The sequence below is a fragment of the Eumetopias jubatus genome, unplaced genomic scaffold (assembly GCF_037043125.1).
Source record: "Eumetopias jubatus isolate StellerSeaLion01/CBP00866 unplaced genomic scaffold, mEumJub1_p1.0 scaffold_3, whole genome shotgun sequence".
In the NCBI taxonomy this organism is placed as follows: Eukaryota; Metazoa; Chordata; class Mammalia; order Carnivora; family Otariidae; genus Eumetopias; species Eumetopias jubatus.
Window position 1 is genome coordinate 96,874,624 of NW_028274809.1, and position 15,752 is coordinate 96,890,375.

The window sequence follows — 15,752 nt, forward strand, 5'->3', positions numbered from 1 at the left end:
TAAGTATTCATTCCCTCTACATGAGAACTCTGAGTCTCCAGGCAACATGGGCCTTATGCATAGATGTAGGAAAAAGAAAAACAAAGTCCTATCCAGTTTATGAAGCCTCTACAGAGACTGCAGGAAAGGTGTGAACACAGGAAAAGGAGAGCAGAGGAGGGTGCCAGCAAGCAACCAGCACGCATCTGTTTGATGTCATTGCCATACAAGACACCATAGGGACATGCAGGGCGGGTTAAGTCTGCAAAGCCCAGGTGGCCACTGGTGTGTGGCCAGGGAGAGACCAACCTTTCCGGCATCTGACAGTGAGGAGAATGTTCACCAAGGGAAGGCTCAAGTGTTGGGGAAAGAATGTCAGCTTCCTAACTGTCACCTCTGCCATGAAGCCTTGCTGGCTTCAACCTGGAGGAATTCATTCATTCATTCATTCACTCACTCACTCACTCATTTATTCAGCAAGGGCTTTTGGTAAACCTTGCACTTTCACTATTTCAGGCCACCTAAGGTTATTATAATGGCTTATCCATTTCTCAGTATTGTCTGGCTAATTAGCCTACCTCCCCTTCCTGTAACAGTGTGGGTCAAAGTGAATGTGGCTTTCCATCAGCATCTCAGTTTGGCAAAAGGCAAAGAATACGGAGTAGAATTTTGGCTCTGTCACTTACTGGCTACATGATCTTGAGCAAATTACTTAACCTTTCTGAGTTCAGTTTTCTAATCCACTAAATAAAGTAGACTGTACCTGTATTAGTCAGCTTGGGCTGTCAAACAATACCATATATGGGGGGCTTACACAACAGATACTAATTTTCACATAGTTCTTGAGGGTGGAAGTCCCATATCGAGGTAAGGCAAAGTTGGTTCCTGGTGAGCTCTCTCTTCTTGGCTATAGAGGGCTACCTTCTTTCTGTTCTCACATGGTGGAGAGACAGAGACAGAGACAGGAAGAGATAGAGAGACAGAGATCTTTCTCTTCTTATAAGGCCAGAGTCCTCTTGGGTTATTTAACCTTAACTACTTCTTAAAGACCCTGTCTCCAGATACAGTCATAGGGGGTTAGGGCTTTGGGTAGGGGACACAATTCAGTCCATAACAAATGGCATGGGGCCATTTCCCACAAGGACCTTCCTTGGTGGAGGAGGCAGGGCCAAAGGGAGTCCACCAGTCTAGTCCCAGCCCGCCCCACGGAGGAGCAAGTTCTGAGCTGAGTAATGCTCCTGTTAGTGGCACATTTCTTCTAGGGAGCCCCACTGTCCTTCCAAGCAGGAAGGGTGCTTCTTCCCTTCTTATCCCGAGGCTCCGAGGTCTCAGGGTAAATTCGCAGATGCACAGATCCACCAGGGAAGGGCAGGGACTGACTTCTCCTACCTCTAGCTGCAGAGCTCCTTGCCAAAGCAAAGACAACTGGTTAGGCAATTCTTTGAGAATGAATGAGCCCTTAACCTAAATAACTCTGAAAGACCTCTCAAATGCCTCTTTTCGGAGTAGCAATGTCCTCCAACTTGGTGTTTCATACTCTAGAAACAGGGAAGGCCAGGGCTGGAGAAAAATCTGTTTTCTTCCCAGTGATGGAGATTTGCTTTATCAGGCACATTACTATTTTTAAAAGTGAAGTAAATCAACCTTCTTTTAAAACAATTGGGTTTATTTTACTTTCTATTGTTATATGCAGGGCTCTTTGCTACAAGCCACTCCGGAGAATGTGAGCAATGAAAGACACGTGCTCCTGGGTTGTCTTCTTGCTTTTGAAAAGCTTCCAATCTAGCTTGAAAGACAAAGCAGAGACATGGGAAAAGATTAATACAGCATGGGATGTAATAACATGAGGACAGCCATGAGCTGCCTTTCTGCACCTACTTCATATGGGTCGTGGTGAAGTTCAAAGGAGTAAGTGAAGGCCGGGGTGGTGGGGGGCCCAACAAATATTGGTTGAGCAGATGAATACATGCAAGCAGGCTTGCGAGCCAATGGGGGTGGGGCGCGGGGTCCACAGGAGCCAATGGAGTGGGGCACTGGGCCGAGGAGAGCAGCCCCCTTCCCACTCCCCCTTCCCCTGGCTGTGCAGGAGCTGTGGCTGTCAGTCACTTGAGGATCCCAGCTCTTTCCAGGTCTGCAAGCACTGGAATTACCCATCCATTTACAATGCTCACAGGCAACAGAGGAGCAGTTCATTTTTTTTTTCTTTTCCTTTCTACTTTTTGCCTTTCAATTGATAGAGCAGATGGAAATCTTGTTTCTCAATTACTCAGTGTCCCCATTTGATCTGAGTACATCTGGAAGGAGATTATTTGGATACACTTGCTTTTTAAAAATGAAAGTCAAAACAGACATGGAGTTGGGGGCAGGCTTTTTATCCTTTGTTTCTTCCCCTGCCTTCCCCATCAATACAGTTTCCCAAGAAAAACAAAGAAATAAACTTTCACAACATTAAGTCACAGCGGGGACTACTTCTGCTCCATTCCTCTCATCTCAAAATAAACTTAATTTATAAGGACTGGGGGGGGGGGGCTACAGTGATATTCTGCAATGCAAATAAAACACAGCGTGAATGCATACACAGGAAGAAAGTTTTGCTCTGTAAATATACCCAGGAAGTTCAGAGAGGCATAAAAAGTTGGGGCAGGCGCTAGAAATGATTACTTTGGAAATGAATTGCAGTTTTCCATTTTTAAGGGAACATATGTCGCTATGGTTTTTCTCTGCCAGGATTGACGAGAGGGTGGCCTTTTGCCAATGTTTTCACCCTGATTGATTTGGCTGGCTGTGTTGCATTGGAAATGCCCATGACAATGCTGTTCTTTGGCTATTTTCATTCCCACTGGCTTCTCTTCTTGCAGCCTGAGCAGCTCAGAGCTATGTCACCACCAACTGTAAATAACCATTTACCATTTATTTCCTCTGGCAATTAAAAAGTGTGCTAACCAAGCTATGACCAACCTGCCAATTGAAGCATGTCTCCCCTGCACTAGCCCCCCACCCCTGGCACCTCACTTTTCTGAAATTCCACTTACAAGCCTAGAAGCAAGGATGGAATGATAAATCTTTTCCTGACCTTTCTATGAAGTCAGAGGATGATATTTGGCCAAGGCAGGGATGTAGGACCAGCTCTCAATCAAATGGTGAGGGTAGAAAATGACCTGGGCACTGCCTCCCTCCTTTCTCTGCAGCGGGACATGCTAGAACTCTCTGTGGACTCCCCATCTGCCATGGCCTTGTTCCTCCAGTCTGGAGGAAGAAGGCAGTCTGATGAAGGCCAAGGTGTTAGAGACCTAATGAACTGTCAATCTTAAGAATATTTGAATTTATTAAATTATGCCTATAAAGGGCGTGGCTTAACTGAAAGGCATGTTAATGGTGGGATTTTAGACACAGTAAATCTTGGACTGGGGGAGATATTTGGGGCCATGAAACACTTCTTGACACTTAAAAAGCAGACATTATTTACCTAATTTTCTTTTTTTATAAATATTTATTTATTTATTTATTTATTTGAGAGAGCAACAATGAGAGACGGAGAGAGAGCACATGAGAGGGGGGAGGGTCAGAGGGAGAAGCAGACTCCCCGCCGAGCAGGGAGCCCGATGCGGGACTCGATCCCGGGACTCCAGGATCATGACCTGAGCCGAAGGCAGTCGCTTAACCAAGTGAGCCACCCAGGCACCCCTTATTTTCTTAATTTTCTATCATCTGTGTATGTATGCATGTATGCATGTATCTATCTTTGATCCTGAGAGTTTACTACTTATAACAACCAGATGACTATGCTCAGACATCTATGAGCTTGGGTCTCTCTTTGGGCCAGGTTAGGATGCTCCCAAGATGCTTTTCATACAACGCCCATGGAGTTCTGGCCTCTCATCCCTGTGGGTAAGGAAGGGTCAGGTCATGGGCAACGTTTGGAAAGAGACATTCATCTTTTGCAACCACTTTCTCTTTCCAACTTTTCCCTTCCTTAGGTGCTATTTGGGAACATTAAATGGCTCTTTTTTTCCCTCATATTTGAGGCAAAATTAGGGTTACTGAGGGAAACTAATCATTAGATTATGAAAAGTTTTAGACAGAAGCCGAATCCCAAAAGTAAATGGGGAAGAAGCTTGTTATTGCACAGAATCAGCAAAAGAGAGACTGAATGGTTCAATTTAATTCTTTACAATGCTTTGAGTTAATTTTAAGGGCATTAAACACATTTTGATGAAGCTCAGTATTTAACCCAGAGTTCTTGCCCTAGTGGTTGAGGGATGGTCTCTTAGGCAGCATGATCAAGGGGGCTGGACTGTGGAGAGAAGAGCAATCTTTTTCCAGGGGCCTTCTTCCTAGCAAATGTCATTAGATGATTTACCAGGGAGTCTGGTTGACAAGGAGATTGGACTGGCCACCTTGTTTTCTGTCTCTTTGGACCACCCCTGTAAAGAGAATGAAAATGTCATTCTTTCACCCCAACGTGGCATGCACTATATGTCTGGGACTGTTCCAAGTGCTTTCCCTTTTTTAACTCATTCAGGCCCCCTAACAACTCAGTAATGTGGGTACTATTATTATCCTGACTTTATGAAGGGACTGAGGCACAGAGAAGTTAAGCGACTTGCCCAGAGTCACACATTTTATAAGCAGCACCCTAGGCCTTTGTGCCCAGGGTGTGGTTTGACTTTTGAGCCCACCCCTCTACCTCTCCTCTCACCCCTTCAGCCCTGATTTATGCTTCTCATCCATCTCTTATTCCACCCTGTCCTCTCTTATGGCTCGACCAACACTTGCCTTTTCTCCCGCTACATGAATTCCCTGGGATTCGGAATTGTGTCTTATGTTTGTATTTGCATTCCTTACAAGGTGTTGCTGGCACATAGTGGGTAAACATTACGTGTTTGTTAACTTTATTACAAGACCTTTAGAGTAGCTCCCTGGAAAAAGAGCATGTTGCTGGCCCTGGGATTTCTTGCTCTAACTGTCCTCAGTCCCAGGGACTGGGCAGTGAGCTGGCCTAGGGCCTTCCCACTAGTGGAATCTGGAGAGGGGCCCCCACTTGGGCTGTGGACTGAAGTGGGCTTCTTGGGTTTCTTTCCTTTGTTCTGAATGATCCTAAAGTTGCCAGAATGCCTTGGGTGCAGATGAGATCAGAGAATCTGTGTGTTGAAAGAGAGCTCTGTAAAGTGCCTCCAGGTAAGTGACCATCTGACCTGCAGGACACATGTTTGTTTTCTTCTGAAAGCTCTTTAGGATGGATGACAGGGCAATATTTCTCAGTCCTTCTTCACTGATATCTCCTTTTTATTCTTTCTTCTTGTGAGAGAATGTGAGCTCTCAGATACAGTTCAATATAGTGTGGAAGCATCAAATTAAAAATAACAGTAGAGCTCACACTTTGAAAGGAACAGCATGAGTAGATGTTCCCAGGCACCTAGGATGTGCTAATTTAACAGTTTTTCATTGATCTTGGCTCCAAAATGTGAAATAAAGTTATATAATTTTCCTTGTCAGAGAAAATTATCCTATAAAAGAAGAAAGAAATCCTATGAAATTTTGATAAATGATAGCTACTCCTTGGGACTAAACCCAAGGTGGGGCTTATCCACAAGTTCCCTTAAACAGGGCATTTAGTCATTAGTGAGCACTGTCTTTAAACATGTATGATACCACTTAATGGAGTCCTCTTGTAGGTATGTGGTATATCTCTGAGGCATATCTTACCAAAGGCATTTCTGTGGGTGTTGGGAAATCTATATTGTGGTGGTGGAGCATTTGAGGGTACTCAGAGCATGTGCACAAATATGAATGATCACCGTGGCTCATTACTGGAACCTACTGGAGGTCAGCAGCACAAGTATTATTGGCCTTATGTCTCATGGCAAGTAGGTGGTAGGCCTGGGACTTGGGTCCGGGTCTTCTACCCTGAACTCTTCACACTGCTCTGGGTAAGGTCCAAGTCCTTGGCTTTCTAATGATGTAATAAGGAAGGAGCCCAGAGACCCTAAGGAAATCTTGTCGTCAACTTGTTCATTAATGTGGCTGTCTCAATATCCTGTCCATTGAGAGTCAGCTTGCCTAGCAAATGGCTACAGTACTGATTCTCTGTATTTTGGGAATTCTGCAATGTTGATTCAAGTGATTGGGGAGACAGAGTCACCGTTCTGTTGAGAAAGTGACAACTTTTAGGTCTATCACTCTGACTGAATCACCCTAAGTGGCAAGTGGATCTTATTTCCTATTATCTTTAAAGGGCCAGGGGTGGCTGTCTTCCTGTAGGCTGCGGAAGGTCTGAGGATGTATGTGAACTTGGCAGATAGGATTGGTATTGGGGGATGTGGGGGAAGGGGGGGAGTGGTATTGGGACATGAATATGTATTATCCAAACCCAAGACAGTCAACTTTTACTTAAAAGAAAAAAAAAAAGAGATGCAGATATCATAACCATTGGCAAAGAATCTGGTTCAGTCTCAAAGGTATGTATCATTTATTGGGAAAAAAATTAGGACAGATGTTACCAGCCAAAGGCTTCATTCATCAAAGAATCTTAGTATAATCCTGGCGAAACTTCTGACTTCAAATTTAGCTGCATCATTGGAATAGGCCCATCAAGATGAGTATGCTGTAAGAGTATACCCTTAAGTAGATACATGAAATTACTTTATGGGCAGTCTTGTTTATTGGACATGTGGGGAAAATGTGCCAAACACAACCATCTCAGCTCTTGTGCAATGAGAAGCTGAGCTACTCTTTTTGGCCAGTCACTCTCCAGCATGTTCAAGTGCTTCTGGTTCTGTGAGCTAACATTTTGGGCCTTCTCTGTGCACCACACAGTGTCCTCAGCACTCTGAGTCTGAAGGTATTTAATCTTCATAACATCCCTGTCAGAGAGGCCCTATTGTCATCCCCATTGTGTAGGTGAAGATAATGAGTCATGGTGAAGTTAATTACCTTGCTCAAGGTGGCCCAGTTAGTAAGTGGGAGAGCCAACATTCAATCCCAGGTGGCCCAACACCATAGATCCTGTCAAATACAAAGAAGAGGACAAGGGGTCCCTGAAAGCCTAATTTTATGGCAGCTGTTGGATACCCACAGAGCCTCCTTCCCACTGGTGTTGTCTGATTGCAGGTGGGAATCACACAGCAGGTGAATCCAGGGTGGGGGTTTTATAACCCTAGGGCTGAGAGCTACAGAGTCAGAATGTGCCTTGTGTGTCTCTTTCCATGACAAAGACATTGTAGAGACATTGATGTTTGCATCACATCTGAAATCCCACAGTGAACGAGAGACACACAAATTAAAAGAGCTTCTTGACCCAATTTCTCAAAGGAGAGTGGAGTGCTGCTCTCCAAAGAAGGGCGGGAGCTGCTGCTAGGTGGGAAACAGCATGTGTCTGCTACAACATGCATCTAACTTGCCCAGCAGCAGGGTAGCAAGGCAGTAGCTACTCATGATATGGGCTAGGAGGTGGTCATGTTTGGCACCATTTAGATCTGCAATTGGTTCTGTCATGGGATCATCACTCCCTACTCAGATTTCGGCACTAAAATGTCAAACTGGCCTTTCCCCTTCCTCTTCCAACATTCATATCCTAAACTGGGCTCCCATTAACCTTTTTCATCTGCTTTCCCTATATCCAGTTCCCATACATTCTAATTTTTGCTTAGGAATATTCTAATAATTAGCTTTGGTAGCATAGATCCTATTATGTTACCCCAGCTAAAAAGCCTTTCAAACTTTCCTAATTTCTCTTGCATGCCTGTCAAGATTCTCTAAAATCTGACCCTCATCTAATTTTCTTCCCATGACTCCTCTTGACACATTAGGCGCCTCAGCTAAATGTTTAATTTATCTGCCTCCTTTCCTTTGCTCATACCATTTTCTCTATCTAGATTATTTCCCATCTTCCCCACAATAATCCCACTCATCTCCTGAAGATTACCCCAAACACTAATTCTCCATGATATCTTCACCACTCAGCTACATTTATCTATATGCTGTTGTCTTGTTCTCAACTCCTTTTTATGTGTGCATTATGTTTCTATTGCTTAGGATACTTAGGATTGTAGAAAATAAAACTAACTTTAGTTAGCTTAAACAAAAAAAGAAGATTTATATATGGATGCAAGCAGTATCATAAGCCCATGGGCAGAGATGCAGTCGGTCAATATGGAGGTAACTAGAAACCAGGTTCACAGACTCTTTCCCTCTCTCTCTTGCCCTCATTTTTGTGTGTCTTTGTATGTCTGCCCCATTCTCTCTCTTCTTCTGTGGATTGATTTTCTCTCTTCTCTGTTCTGTAGGGTAGAAAATGCCTACCCTTTCAGCTACAGAGTCTGATACGATTTTTAGTTCAATCCTTAACTTCTAAGAGAGTAATATAATTAACCCATCTTGAGGAAGATGTCAGCCATAGGTCCAGTGACCCATGCCTAATGAATGGCATTACCATACAAACATGGCTGTTAGGATCCATCCATCCTGTTAGGAATGGGGATGAGCTTCCAAAGAAGTGGGGCATCAGGCCATGGAACAGATACATAATTCCAAAAAGTTTATACTGTAGTCCCCACTAGTTTGTGATGACCTCAAGAATATAAAGTATATTCTTTCCTTCATTTGTTTCATTTTCTCCAAACTCTTATCTTCCCAGGGCTTAAAGATGGCTAGTCTTATAGTGGTACTCAGTAAAATAAGGCAATTTTGTTAATAACAATGCATATAGAAGAGTAACAAGTTGTTAGATGTCACTGTTTACTCTTGTCTCAGATTTTTGGTAAAGATTTCAGAGAACAAATCAACTGGTACCAAGTATTCACACTCACAGGGCAATGTGCTAGACCAGACCACCTGGGCAGAGTACATACAGAGGCTATGTACAGAGGTCTGTCCTCATTAGCCCATCATCCACTTCCGACATCTATGGGAGGGACAGGTTGAAGAATTGAAAGAAGGGGTTTCTTTGGAGGGAGATGACAGGGTTCTGTGCATTTCTTCTATCAGTGTTCATCAGTACTTTTCAAGCCAAATGATTTTAATGATCTTAAGCCAAATAAAGAGGAGTTTCAAGAAAACTATTCAGAAAGGCTGGCCCCATTCCTCGGAATTTGGAAGACCAGAGAATGATACCTGTGTCTTGTTTAAAGTGACTAAAGGCAGGTGGATGGAGCTGTGGCTGGCTCACAGCCCTGGAACAGCGGAATCAGGAAAGAGATGACTGAAGGGCTGACAGTGGAACAAGGGAGCACATTGCCTCAGAGATGGGCCTCACAGGACGGGGAGGGCTTGGGTGCCTGCCCAGGAAGATCATCTGGACGGCTGATACAACCCTAACTGAGAGATAAATCTCTGGAGATGAAGTGGGAGGCAGAAGCAATCAGCCAGAGGAGAAGCACTGTCTGAGGCAACAAAACGGGAGTCAGAAGTGGAGAATCCCCAGAAGCAAGCAAAAGCACATCGGGAGAGGAAGAGTCTGCATCAGACATCTGCAATGGCAGAGGATGCATTTCCAGACCTCAGCTGTGCCAATAGCTAGTGAGCGGAAGAGGATGTGGAGCAGAGAAGAGGGGCAGGGGAGCGAAGGTGACCAATGCTCCTCCTCCGCTGCAGGCGTCCAAGGCCGAGGCAGGTGCCAGGTAGGGAGCAGGAGGTTAAATTAAATAACAGTTTGGATATTATATTGCCCTATGTTAAAGTTGTATGATTATGAGCTTGGACTGGGTTGATGTTCTGCTATTACCAGTTTTCACTGGACATTTTCATATCTAAAAATGGCCAAAGCAGAGGGACTGTGCCCCAAATTTTATCAAAAGAGGTAGTGAGGAATGACGGTGTTAACCAAACTTACGGAAAGATGAAAAAAATAAAAGTGTTTTTTTTTTTTTTTTTTGCTGGCTTCCCATTAAATCCAGCCCATTCAATAAGACATTTCTGAAGTTCAAAAGGAGATCTCTGAAGGCAGGGGTGGGCAGAGGAAGTATCATGGAATAGGAAAGTCTTTTTTTTTTTTTAAGATTTTATTTATTTGACAGAGAGAGAGACACAGCAAGAGAGGGAACACAAGCAGGGGGAGTGGGAGAGGGAGAAGCAGGCTCCCCGCCGAGCAGGGAGCCCTATGCAGGGCTCGATCCCAGGACCCTGGGATCATGACCTGAGCTGAAGGCAGACACTTAATGACTGAGCCACCCAAGTGCCCTGGAATAGGAAAGTCTTGAGCTGTGTCTTAAAAGAATGGGCTGGGTACAGATAGATGTCTGACCTTGTTTTCCCTGATGAAACATTTATTACAAAAACTCATTTTCTGTGCTCCTTGGTTCTTGGAACCTCTGAAGATTCTACCACCACTCCAACTGAGTTGGCGAAAATGGACTGCAAATTTTATGCTATTTACTGACCACTGGACAGAGAGCTTAGCTTGACAGAAAGAGCAATACCAGTCAAAATGTCACTTGAAAGGCTTCCTGCATTCTGAAGTATCTTCTTAAAAGGCAGAATTTGGGTAAACTTTGGAGATAGGTCAACATCCAAGGCAACATCTCTCTATTAAATGACTTGCTGTTGATTTAAACAGCTATATTATTTGGATTCAGATACCCCAAATTTGGTCAGTATAATACATACATCACTGAAGGAGACTGATAGATGATAGAACATAAGAACATATTTCTTCCAAGGAGTTTTCACATCTGATCTCATTAGGTCTGTGTGAGGAAAAGAAGGGTGGGGATCGCTTTTCTCATTTTATGAGGGAATTGTATGACTTTTCATGCTGACACTATAATATGTCATAACCTACTAGGATGAATTTCATTATAATAGAAGTTCTTTTTCTACGAAGAGGTATCTGGACTCTACCTGTACCAGGCTGAAGTGCTCCAGGGGCTGGAGTAGCCCAACTCTTATCTATTTCCATCACAACATGTGGTAGACTGCAAAAATGGCCACAGATCATTCCCCTCCTTCCTCTATGCCAGTCCTTTGATAGTGCCACCCTACCCTGACTCTGGCCTTGAGACCACCTTGGGCTCATGATACTTAAGCAGTGCAACACACGCAGAGGTTTAAAGAGTACTTTTTCTCTTGCTGTGCTTGGAACCCTGAGACCATGAGATGAATGAGCACATGTAAGCTGTTATGGGATGAATTGTGTCCCTCTACCCAACTTCATCTGTTGAAGTCCTAACCTCCAATGCCTCAGAATGTGATTAGATTTGGAGATAGAGTCTTTAAAGTAGTAATTAAAGTTAAATAAGATGACTAGCGTGGGCTCTAATCTAGAGGGACTGGAGTCCTTATAAGAAGAGTAGATTAGGATATGGACACACACAGAGGGGAGACCACGGGAAGACAGGGACAAGATGGCCATCTATCAGCCAAGGACAGAGGCCCTCAGAAGACACCAAACCTGCTGCCATCTTGAGCTTGGATTTTTAGCCTCCAGAATTGGGAATAAATAAATAAACGTCTGTTGCTTAAGCCCCCAGTCTCTGGTATTTTGTTACGGCAGCCCTAGCAAAATAATACACAGGCTTAGTGGAGAGTGAGAGGCCATGTGCAGGAGAACTGAGGTGTACGCCAGTCAAAAGCCAGCTAACACTCAGACACATGAGTGAGGCTATTGTGGGTTTGCCAGCTGCCCATAGGTGAACCAGAAAGCTTGGCAGAGATAAACTATGAGGGTTGGCAAGAGAAGACAGGAGTCCCATATGCCTTTCATTCATAGAGAGGATTCCTGGGCTCATGATGAGTTTGTGTTCCAGGATAGGAACATAACATCCTGTTGTGTCCCCTTTCCATAGGTAACAGGGATAGTCCCTTTGTCAGTGGAGGGAAAAATAGTCTATTTGGGCACTGGTCAGTCTGGAAATAGGAGTCAGCTTTTCTTTTAGGAGGTCTTCTAGAAAGCCAGCTGCCAAGGATCAGGTACTCTCAAGGCTGGGGCACTGCTGTGGAAAGTGAATCTTAGTGCAGGCTCTCCCACTGGGAGAGGGGGAGCCCCTGGACTACACTGGCTCCTTGTTTGGGAAACCAAGAGTAAACTCTGAGGATAGTTTTTGGATAGCCTCTTCATACCACACTGATTATTTGTGGAAACCCAAGCAAAACCAAAGAGAAAGAAGAAGCAGACTACGTGTTAAATTCTTACTGGATTGTCCGTTGTGAAAAGGCAAATTTTTGTTTTCCTGGTTAACCGATAGAAGAACCAAAGGTACTATGGTGGAACTCTGCCATCCCTCATACATAAAGGCCATTGGTTTTTTCCAGTTAGAGGGAAGATCTGCCCTGAGCCATTCATTGATTCTCACTACGTTTCTCTATTGTTCAAGAGAGCACTATTTCTAAAATGGCTGGTTGGATTTAGGGGTGCTGTCAATGGTTGGAGAATATAGGGAAGTGAAACTGACTTACATGGAGGTGTAAGTTCACCTTGATCTTCCTGCTCTCTCTCAACAAATCGAGCTAACTCACCTTTGTAGTACGTTCCCAGTGTCCTATCTTTAATATGGACTATGAGGTCTGAAGTTTATTCTTTAATTTGCCCTTTCACTTTTAGCCTCAGAAATTGGTGTCCATAAAAATTACTCTCTTGAATGATTTCTGCTTAAAATCAGCACAACAGAAAAAAAAATTGAATATTCTTTCAAAAGAGCTTCCTCCTTCCTTCCTTCCTTCCTCCCTACCTCCCTTCCTCCCTTCCTCCCTTCCTTCCTTCCTTCCTTCCTTCCTTCCTTCCTTCCTTCCTTCCTTCCTTCCTTCCTTCCTTCCTTCCTCCCTTTCTTTTTCCTTTTCCTCCTCCTGTATAATTTAAAGCATCATAGGATCAATAGGTAATTCTGACACTTCAGGAGCAGTTCTTCATATCGGGTTCATTCTGATATCTGCTGAAAACTACCAACATTTCAATTTCAGTGGGAGTCCTTTGAAACCTGCTTAAAGATAATGTGTCTGAAGCCTTTGATTTGGAAAAATGGAAAGAGGAAAGAGAAGTGACTAGATTTTCAGAAGTTTTTGAGATCAAAGGATTTGGTTAATCCTTTATGTGGTTTGCTATAACTTTATAAGTCAGGTGTGCAAGGTTAGTCTCCAGAATTTTTTCCTACTGATACTCTGCCACCGCGTACTTGGCGTTTTCTGGGTTATAGTCTCAGAAGCCCATAGGTTCTCTTGGGTTTGGTTAAATTCAGTGGTTCTCACTTGGGCTGCACATTAGAATCACTGTGGAGCTTTACAATTTATGGATGCCCACAGTGCATCCTCAGAGTAATGAAACCGTATTTTGTAGGGGTTGGACCTGGGAATCAGCAATTTTAAAGCTCTCCAGAGTATGATGTGCAGTCAGGATTGAGAACCCTTGAGATAAGTGAAGCAAAGAAAATAGGAAAAGCATTCCCACCTAATTATTCTTTTAAGAATAGCTGAACACATTAAAATAAGCTGGGAAAATATTAAAATAAACATTGCCTTTAAATAGAATGTATGGTTTATTTTTTTTAAGATTTATTTATTTTTTTAGTCAAGAGAGAGAGCATGAGGGGAGTGGGGTCAGAAGGAGAAGCAGACTCCCGGCTGAGCAGGGACCCTGCCCCTACCCCAAGGTGGGGTTCGAGCCCAAGACCCTGAGATCATGACCTGAGCCGACACTTAACCAGGTGAGCCAACCACGGTGCTCCTAGAATGTATAGTTTAAATTAGATTGTAAAATTTAAAGAAATATAAAGACCTATGCGTAATTAGGTACCATTTTAACAGAATAACTTACGGTTTCCAATCATTGCTTGATCTTTTCTTCTGTAAAATTTTATGATTTTTCACCCTGGTTTTCTCCTGCTTGAACAGGTATTATTCACTTAGAATCTTTCTGCTTACAGCCCAAACCTTCCTTCTCTGTGAATGTGCACTGATATTTAAGATCTCCCGATGAGCTGGTGTCTGCAGGGCTTTTTCCTCTGCCACAGGGTCAATTAACCCTCTTCGTGGAGGTGTGAACTGAAGCATTGTTGCTGGAGGTGTGGTTTGTGGACCACCAGCAGCAGCCCACCTGGGAGCTTATTACAAATGCACAGATTTAGACCCTACTCTAGATCCGACTGAATCAGTCTGCAATTTAACAAGATTCTATGTAATTCAGCGGCACGCTAAGTTTGAGAAGTACTGAACTAGACTTACTCTTTGTGCACATGCCTTTATGCCTGGCTTTCCCCTGTCCTTCCCTTGTAGGCATAGAAAGAGAAAGGTTTCTATCAAAAACGTACAAGTGCATGTATGATTCACACTTTTCTAGTGAGAATAGATTTTTAGAGCTCTGTGGTTACTTTGCTTCATGCTAATTACTTGCTCTTAAAAGTAGAAGTCATATTTCCAGGTGAACTACAGCTTCGGTTTTACTAGTGACAACAAGAATTAAGCAGTGACCTGATTGATAAAGGTTGTTTTACTGAGGATTAGGGGATGTGTTCTGGGCATGCTGCTTTGAGGACAAGTGCCTTGGCTCCAGATTCGAAGCTGTGTCTCCTCACATGCTGTCCTTTGCTTGCCAGCATGGGGTGCGGTTGTGTCACCTGTAAACCTGAATTTCCTTGCTTAGTAAACTGGATGAGGACCTGCCATCCCTTTTGTCTTGGCACGTTTCCTCTTTACCTTCCCTAGCTCACACGTTCGCTTATGTGCTTCGGGTATTTGGTCGATCTGTCAGTGTTGGACAGAGATGTAAGGAATGTCCAGGGTTTGGTCCTTGGATGTCTTTTCTCATTTACATTCACTCTCCCTCCAACTCCTCATGGCTTTCCTATTCATACGCAGATGGATTCTAGATTTATGTCTCTATTTTGGGCCTCTTGTAGAAGTCTAGACTCTCAAATCCCACTGTTTCTTGTCTAAATAGTGTCTCAATGTCACAAGTCTGAAATTGAATTGTAATCTTCTTTGCAAACCTGCAACTCTGTTCCTCCGGTCACTCAGTCCAAAACAGAGGAGTCAGCCATGACTTTTCTCTTTCCCTTCACCCACTCCCAGTTCATCAGTAAGTTCTGAAGGCTCTTTCTTCAAAACATACCCAGAGTCTCACCACTTCTCACAGGCCCCCCCCCATGCCCCGCCCCCTTCACTACTGCCCCAGACAAGCCATCTTCTGTCACCTGGATTGTGCTATCCCCATCCTGCCTCTGCCTTTGTCCTTCTCCATTCTATTCAGGACAAAGCAAGCTCTCTGCTCCAAACTTTCCAGAGCCCGTATCTCAGTAAAAGCCAAAGTCAAGGTCTCAGATAACTTTCTGAACTTATCTCCAACTACCCTCTCCCTGGCTAACTGTGGCAAGCTGAGGTCTCTGGAAGCAGATGCTGGAGACAGAATTGGTGGGGCTGGATATTTATTAGGGTTTAACACCCAGAGAAAGAAGTGGGATGAAACAGGATGGGCCAAAGAGAGAGAAGTCAAAGTGAAGTAGCCCAGCAAGGCTGCAGGCTGCCTACAAGGCACTTGGGGGCACATGTGGCCTGCCCCAGTTGACTCTTATAAGGCCCTGAAGCCTGCACCTCTATACCTGCCTCATCAGGTATTTGCTGAGTGCTGCTCTGAGAAGGGTGTGACCTGGTGGAAGGTGACTCTGCAGCTGAGGCACAGGCGGAGGCTGTCTCCTGACCCCTTGGGTAGCGCTTGTCCACGTCCACTGAACTCTTCTCCAGCCACACTGGCTTCTTTAAACAAATCCAGCCCGGGCGCCTGGGTGGCTCAGATGGTTAAGCGTCTGCCTTCGGCTCAGGTCATGATCCCAGGGTCCTGGGATCGAGTCCCG

The 15,752-nt window shown here is 44.1% G+C and overlaps 1 protein-coding gene across 20 annotated transcripts in view; it reads left to right on the forward strand.

Annotated features, from left to right (window-relative positions):
• LOC114207321 (uncharacterized) overlaps window positions 1–15,752 on the forward strand; it is a 107,707-nt gene that overhangs the window by 71,427 nt on the left and 20,528 nt on the right. For 13 of the 20 annotated variants that reach the window (XR_015767879.1, XM_088021747.1, XM_088021748.1 and 10 more), the window contains 2 exons: window positions 1,673–1,887; window positions 13,475–13,610. The exons of 3 other annotated variants lie outside the window; for them this stretch is intronic. The gene's annotated coding sequence lies outside the window, so the exon portion shown is untranslated. Of the gene's footprint in view, window positions 1–1,672; window positions 1,888–7,922; window positions 9,597–13,474; window positions 13,611–15,752 lie in introns of those variants that run through there. 4 more of the 20 variants (XM_088021738.1, XM_088021749.1, XM_088021755.1 and 1 more) reach the window with 3 other exon arrangements.